Source organism: Copadichromis virginalis, linkage group LG17 (assembly GCF_057382275.1).
Source record: "Copadichromis virginalis isolate Kocher_CV1m ecotype Utaka linkage group LG17, C_Virginalis_male_GT1.1, whole genome shotgun sequence".
NCBI lineage: Eukaryota > Metazoa > Chordata > Actinopteri > Cichliformes > Cichlidae > Copadichromis > Copadichromis virginalis.
The window spans coordinates 22,270,750-22,278,502 of record NC_140634.1 but is presented as its reverse complement, the minus strand read 5'-3'; the positions used below and the strand labels follow the sequence as shown (position 1 = coordinate 22,278,502).

General features: G+C 39.8%; 1 non-coding gene across 1 annotated transcript; it reads left to right on the top strand.

Moving 5' to 3' along the window:
- The first annotated feature begins 5,082 nt into the window (after positions 1–5,082).
- trnat-agu (transfer RNA threonine (anticodon AGU)) lies at positions 5,083–5,156 on the top strand. The gene has a single exon. It is a non-coding gene; the product is annotated as a tRNA-Thr (tRNA).
- Positions 5,157–7,753: the final 2,597 nt, after the last annotated feature.

Below are 7,753 nucleotides of genomic sequence, written 5' to 3'. Positions count from 1 at the left end.
GCTGAGCTGCCCGTAGCCAGGACCATCAAGCTACCAGCACACCAACCTGCCGTGACAGTGCAACTAATTGAGCCCAGATATATCTGTCCCCCCGACCGAGCCTTGAAAGGGTGATAACACGCCTACCTGCCCAACATGGCCAGAACATATTTTACAACATAAGAAAAACCACACGGACTAATGCTTGTAAATGTAAACATCAACACAAATCAGTACAACTGCGAGTAAACACGTCAATAATTCAGATTAACAAAGGTTTTTTTTGCCTTTGTTCCTTTTTAATTTATTATTTAACGCACAGTAAAAAAATTATTTTCCTTATAATGAACAACATTAAAACAAATTCAATTAAAAGACTAGCTCTGCTATTAATATGATACATTTAACCCTTGATATGGTCAATCACAATCTTAACTTCATTAACAACAAAGAACATCTGCGTGTGCTCTCAAACTTTTTGTCGTGCAAAAATTCAGAAGCGCTGTCCACTAGCATAACTAATTAATCTTTTAATAATAAAATATTCAGTATAGTAGACACTTGTCAGCATCACATATCCACCTACACACAGATCACCCGCCCACGTTTGCTGTGCCTAGTTGCTAGGCTCTGAGCTTCTAACAGACTCCAAATCAATGTCATTAAATTAGGTCTATTCTGAGTGGATAATAAAGAGTCTGTCACCTTATGTGTGCTTCGATAAAGCTGTAATCTCATTAGAATTACAACACTCTTCCGCGCAAGACTACTGAGTGAGCTGAGAGGAAAGGATGAGTAAAAACCAACACCGCAGGCTAACAAGCTTTACATGAAAGCTGCACTGAGGAAGGATTCTAACAGGGAGGAAATATGTGATCATATCGGACCAAACCTTTTGGTTTGAAACTTCTACATAAAAGTGCATCACATCTGAGCGTGTTTGTTTATATTGTAGATGTCATTTATGGTCACCGGTAGGAAAATATCTTTGACAGAGCCGAAATGCAACTTGTTAACTTGCTTTTAGATGTTTGGTACACTAACAAGCCTAAATGCCTCTTGTTACTGTGTACGATGCAGCAGTGTCTGACACGAGCCAGATGCTGTGAAAATGCTTTACTGACTTACAGGATAAACAACTGATAAATTCTGGCGACTGTGTTCTACGCTGTACTGTCATCAACTGGCTTTCAGTCACGACTGCTGTGTTCAGAAGAATCTTGTTATTTCCATCTGCAGTAATTGTTGTTTAGTGCCATGACTTTGGGTTCCCGTGCATGCACACGAATCAGAGGCAAGGAGCCCACGGACAGAGATAGCTGGAGACCAGATGGGTGTGTAGTCGGTGCATGGTTTATTAAAATAATCAAATTACAGCGTTTACATTTATGTTAGACTACTTTTAATTAACTTTAGCCCACTTACAATGAAAATTTAAAAAAAAATCTTGTTCATGACCTGTGCAGTATGTTAACACTATTGGAAGTAAAAATAACTTGAACTCCAATTTTGAAAACACAACTATCTTTGTTTACTTTTTTTATATATATAAAGCTCTGCCTCGTATTATGAGTATGAGTCTGTGGTCTGGGAGAGAGTCCTGTAACTCTCTGTCTGCAAAATACAGTAAATAATGACCAATGTTGGGCAATTAATTATATAGTTACTTCTTCAAAAAAGTAACTGAGTTATGCAAACAACAAAGTTTTTTGCAGCTGTTTACCTAGAAATGCAGCCAAGGCGTTTTTTTAAACAAACATTTCAAACTATTTACAGAACAATCAGCTGTTCTGCATCAAATTTGATGCCACACAAATTATTTGTGCCACTCCAAAAATAATTTCTCTCCACTATGAGATAAAGGAGAACAGTCTGATACCTGCAGGTGTGACAACAGGAGATGTATCACTCCTGTAACAACTGTAACATTCAGTAGTCGCCTCATTGTTCTGACACACACAACAAAACTATTGACACACTACACACTAACTACACAAGATTTGCGCTAAACGTCGCAAATGTCTCACATCTCAAAACACCGCCGTCACTCCTAAAACATCCCCCCTCCTAAACATCTAAATGCCATGTTGCCATATCATTTTTTGATTGGTCGACATGGTACATTTTTCCACCAATAGGAAAGGGTGGGGGTTTTTTTGTTTTGTTTTTGCTCACAGGTGGAGTGTGCTTTCGAGCGTTTTCCTTATAAAACGCCATTTTTACCATTTCTTCCCGCAGTAAATATAAACAACGATAGTATTCAGGAAGAAAACCAAACATTGCAAATATTTTTATCAGAACTCTGGTTTTACGTGGCCTATCAACACAAAAAACTGGTATAAAGTCCACACTTTTCCGTCAATTGTTCCTCTGTTCTGCTCACATCTCCAATGGTTGTACACGTTGTCATTACGTGGCTTCACTCCACATCAGCCATGCTGCTTTGCTAGCTAAAACACCGGTGTCGGCACATAAGGACGCTGTCATTGCCTGTCAACGACGTTGATTAGCTGCGTATATATGAATGTGAATCGCATTACTGGCTGGGCTATGGGATAAGGTGGCATCGTTCTAATCCCATACGGGAGCAGCCAGTCACTTACTGACTCACACTGCAAAGCAGAATTGTTAAAGTTTTAATTTCAATTCAGGTTAGATTTTTTTTCTGTGCGCAATGCAGATTTTCTGTGCGCAGAGACCGTGCCAGCAGTGCGCAACAGCTTAGAGGGAACATTAGTCTATGCTAAAATGATGAAGAGGAGAGTCCACCTCTTAGTGGATCCTCAATTTGAGGAAAAACAGTGCAGTTTTTGACCTGGTCTTGGAACACTGGACCAGCTCTTTATCCACTCGAGGGCTTCTGGTAGTTTCCCCAAACATTACGTGTGTTTTCTAGACTTGAAGCGGGTGCTTCAGAATTACAGAGCACTGGGTATGTTGTTGCAGGTTCTCCACTTCGTACAAAACTGTAGTGAGAGGGTGGTTTGCATAGATGGATGCACCAGAACTGAAAGCTCTTAATATGAAGGTACTCCAGCCAAGACATGATTTTTTTTTTAATTAACAAATAAGGTACTCAGAAGTCACAACTGTATAACTCTACTGTAGATACATACACTAGTATTATTATTTATCACTGAAAAATAGTTGTTTTTTTCATTTTGATAGAAAATATGATATTATTGGCTGCTTTTTTACATCTTGAGTATTCACAATCCAACATCTCCATCACCTTAAGATTGGAGAGAAGGAGCTCCGTCAGCCAACAGCTCAGTGTCATGTTGCATAATTTCTGGGCAGTGAAGTCCACAGGCTTTGAAAAATGAAAAGTATTACATCACATTGCTGCCGGGGCCCAACAGAGCTGCCTTATATGGCTTTAAACGGATATTCAGTGTGCTCACACTATGGTCTGCCTTGATCTTGATGACTTATGCATAGTGATGATATTCCCACTGTAAATAAATCCTCTCTTTCATCATTTCAGCCAAGCTATTATAGGACATAATCTGAACTCAGTGGATTTTATTTTAATGTTGTGATTTCATGAGAAGTGAAATACCTAGAAAAATGTCCAGGCCAAGCCAATGAATGCTTAATATGATTCTGTGTGAGTGCATACACGCATTTTTTCTGTGAACTCATGTTTATGTGTGCCGTTGTGCAGTCCCCTGCTGTTCTCTAACCTTCACGGAGCCCTAGGAGAGGTCAGAATGTCCACTCCTCTTTGCCTCCCACCTCTCACTCACATAATACGACCAACGTGGTTTTCATTTGCTCACCATGACAGGTGGATGACAGGTTAGCCGCAGGTGAAGTTACATAAAATTACTAGGGAAAATAAGTGTATAAAACATGTTTTTCCAGCTTCGCGCAATATCCCGGACCATTCATTATTCACAAAGGAACAGACCCATCTGCTGCTGTTCTCCAGGAGAGAGAAGGATTAGACAACAGTTGGACAGGCTGGCGATGGGACACAATGAAGAGATTAGAGTCCATTCAAGATGGAGTACTGCCTTGGAATGCTTTAGTACACCTGCTGTCTCTTTAAAACGGTTGTTAACAGGTAAAGGTATGCGCACAAATTCTGAGGGTGAAGAAGGATTAACAAAAAAAAAAAAGAAGCTGTGACGTCATATATTTTCAACAGTCCAGATTAAGTGCAGAAAGAAGGTTTACAATTATGTACAGCTAAGGAACCAAACCATTTAATATTCAGGTTTGCAAACACAAGTTATATATGATTACTGGCAGGAGTTTGTTTTTTGACAGATAAATTCAGGTTTTCATCTAATTTATTTCATAAATCTTTGGATTTCTGCTTATCTATTACTGTATAACAATAATATAGAATCTTTTCTATCCATTGAAATCTACAAGAGGTGTAATAGATAGATGTCATCCCAGAAAGAGCCAATTGTCTGCTAAACTGAGTGCTCAGATGAGGTGTAGGACAAATTCAACTATCGTTTGCCATGCATATCTATTACTGTAGTAAAAATGTAAATAAGTGTTACAAACCTGCAGTTGAAATTGCAGATTTGACTCTTTTGCCATTTATTTAGATGGAGGCTCTGTCTTTCTTTAAGCCAACCTTATTCTTTGAACAGCAGGTGGATGGTATGGCATCACAGCAGCTCCATCTTTATTTATGAAGCACTTTAAGACAACCACAGCTGACATAAAGTGCTGTGCATTGGAGCTAAATAATAAAAATATGTACAATATAAATAAAATAGATTAAAAAGGTCAAATAACTAAAAGAAGAACCAAAAGAAAAACAAAGTCTCACTGGGAATACAAATGGATTTGAAGATATGTTTTAAAAGTGGACAGTGAAGGGTACTTTCAAACGTGCAAGGGCAATTATTCCATAATTTAGGAGCAATGACAGAGAAGGCCCTGTCCGATCTGAGCTTCCTCCTGGATCTCAGTTCTTCCATGAGCAGGTGGTCAGCTGACCTGAGAGACCAACAAGGTTTGTAGGGGTGAAGAAGCTCAGAGAGGTACTGCGGGGCACGGCCTTGAAAACCTGCTGGTCACAGCTGTAACTGTGAAATGACTGAATCTGGAATATCACTGACATCACACAAAACAAAGGGCGCGGTGGCTTAGCTGGTTAAAGCGCCTGTCTAGTAAACAGGAGATACTGGGTTCAAATCCCAGCAGTGCCTTGGTGGTGATGGGGCGTTTTCTTCTGATTTCAGGGGAAAAAAACTGAGTCTTCCCATCCTCCCCAACAGGATTCAGAGAACTGATACTCCATGGATGTCTTTACTTTTTAAACCCTAGAGATGGTTGTGGCAGAAAATCCCAGTAGTTTCTGGAATACTTTAACTAACCTAGTTGTCACCAACAACCTTTCTCAATCCTGATGCTTGGTTTAAAATACAGCAGGTTTTCTTGATTACGTCTACTTGCCTAAAAACATTTAGTTGCTGCTCTTTGATTGGCTGATTAGATATTTATATTGACGATTAGTTAAAAAGCTGGACCAGTTAGTGCAAGTGCCCAAACAAAACTCTAATCGGTCCACTTAAACAGCATTAAGTTAACCGACGATCATTATTATGGCGACTTTCTGAGTGCAATTTATTTTATAAATTCTGAATGTCTGAAGGTCAGGAACACCGAAGCAGATTTTCTCTTGGTGATTGGATTTACAAAATGATTTTATATGTGACCCTTAAAGCTTGAAAAATTTGTAAAAGCCCTTTGAACTGGTTATTTTGTCCTATTAATCCAACCCTACTCATTTTTAAATTATATTAAAACATTTCTGTCTGCACAAGTTGGAACTTGCAAGCTTAACTAACACAATGATATGATTTATGTGATATATTGCTCAAAGATTGCGTAGGTGCACCATATTTCAACACAGCCTCAGTGTGGTAGCTTTTCACATTGCCTTCCCCATAAATTCTGTTGCCTCATTGGTTGCAGATAAAGCTTTACTGCAGAAGACAAACATGGTACAAATGATTTGCATTTCCACCAGCGTATCTAGCGCCAATAATTCCACCATTTGCAGAATAGCTTTAGCTTCACTATTAAACAAAAAAGAACAGGAACTGTACAGGAATCTATTTTTTGTCTATATTAGATCCTGTCATATTCATTGAGAGGTATGCTGTTGAGTTGAGGCTGGCAGCGTTCGACGTGTAAGATTTTTCTAAAGGTAAATGGAGATATTTCTGAATATTTGCAAGGTCAGGAATTACTATTGTTGAAATGCTTCAGCCTAAAATCTTTGATGGAGCTGTAGTGAGAGTTTACCGGATTTCAGGACAAGCCATTCAGAGAAAAAGCTTTAACAACACCACCTTTTAATAACGACACTATCACGGTATGATGGTGTCATTGTTGTAACAACAATATGGGAAATCTGGATTTGTTTTGTATTGGTATGCTTGGAGAAAAGAGACAGTGAGTGGTTTCACTGTCAGTCTGGCCTTCAACAATGCTTCTCTGTTTCACACAGACTTCAACCTGTGACTCTTGGAAATGATTTTAGGCCAGCTGTCAGCACAGGCACCAGACATCACGCACACACATTCACACACAATGAACTGACACTCACCCATGCAAGGCAGAAGACATAGAGACGGACATGGGTGGGGAGGAGGGGGGGTAACCACAGTGGACTGTTTTTTGAACAAAGCTTCGTGCTCAGCGCTTCTGCCTTCATCTAGTGTCCCAATCCTCCTTCTCTTTGAGTGGGCATGTGCTGTCCAGCCTTCGTCCTGGATGCCTGCCTTTGGTGGAGAGGAATGATGGGAAATGGAGGAGGTTCCAGAATTTGCACAATGCTCATGTGGAGCAGGTTCTGAGATAATCGGACAGCGGGAAGTTGGGGCCGGTTCAGTGCTCTGGACAACAGATACGAAAGAGACACGATTTGTGTATTTGTGTAGGTGTGTGTGTGTGTGTGTGTGTGTGTGTGTGTGTGTGTGTGTGTGTGTGTGTGTGTGTGTGTGTGTGTGCTCATGAGAGTGTATGAATGTTTTTGAAGAGTTGGCATCAGGGCTGCGAGTCGGTTGCCAGACTCCCTCCATATGTCCATCCCAGTCTGTCTGGGCTCACTAACATCTAACGGGCTAAAAGGCATTACTGGCTATTTAACTAGCCGTTACAGAAAGGATCAGAGGAATAGATGGAATAGAAGTGACAGCACTTGAATGAGGCTGCCTGTCCTTAAGGAACAGAGTGGCACTAAGAGGAAGTGATCCTGATGTATGCTTGGCCTGGTACATCCTGTAATATTTAGTGTGCAACCTTTGCAGTGCAACTATTTTGTGGTCTTGGAATGTGCTAGTGTGCATATACACATACTGTAGGCACAAGATGAGAGATAAGTTCCACTCTCGGGAGTGTAACTGAAGTTAACATAGAATGATGGATGTTTGAGTTCCCTAAAAAAATGTGAATGTGTGATCTCCTCCAGCCGATTTTGGAGGCCTTTTGAAACCACAGTTTTGCAGTTGGATTCTCTGATATGCAAAGAAACATCAGATATTTTGAAACAGTCCAAATCAGGTGAATGGTTTCACAGATGGTAAAGTTTGAATGACATACATTTTCATTCAGCTTCAGTGGGATATTCCCCAGGTATGACACCATGTACCAAATCCACACTGCCTCTTTTATTTCGTTTTTTTTTTTTTTTTTTTTTTTTTAGAAAGAACGAGCTTCTGCTAATATTATACTCAGAGTTTGTGATGATGTTCTCTCATTTTCCCAATATGATTTTTTTTTGAAATACTCATATTTA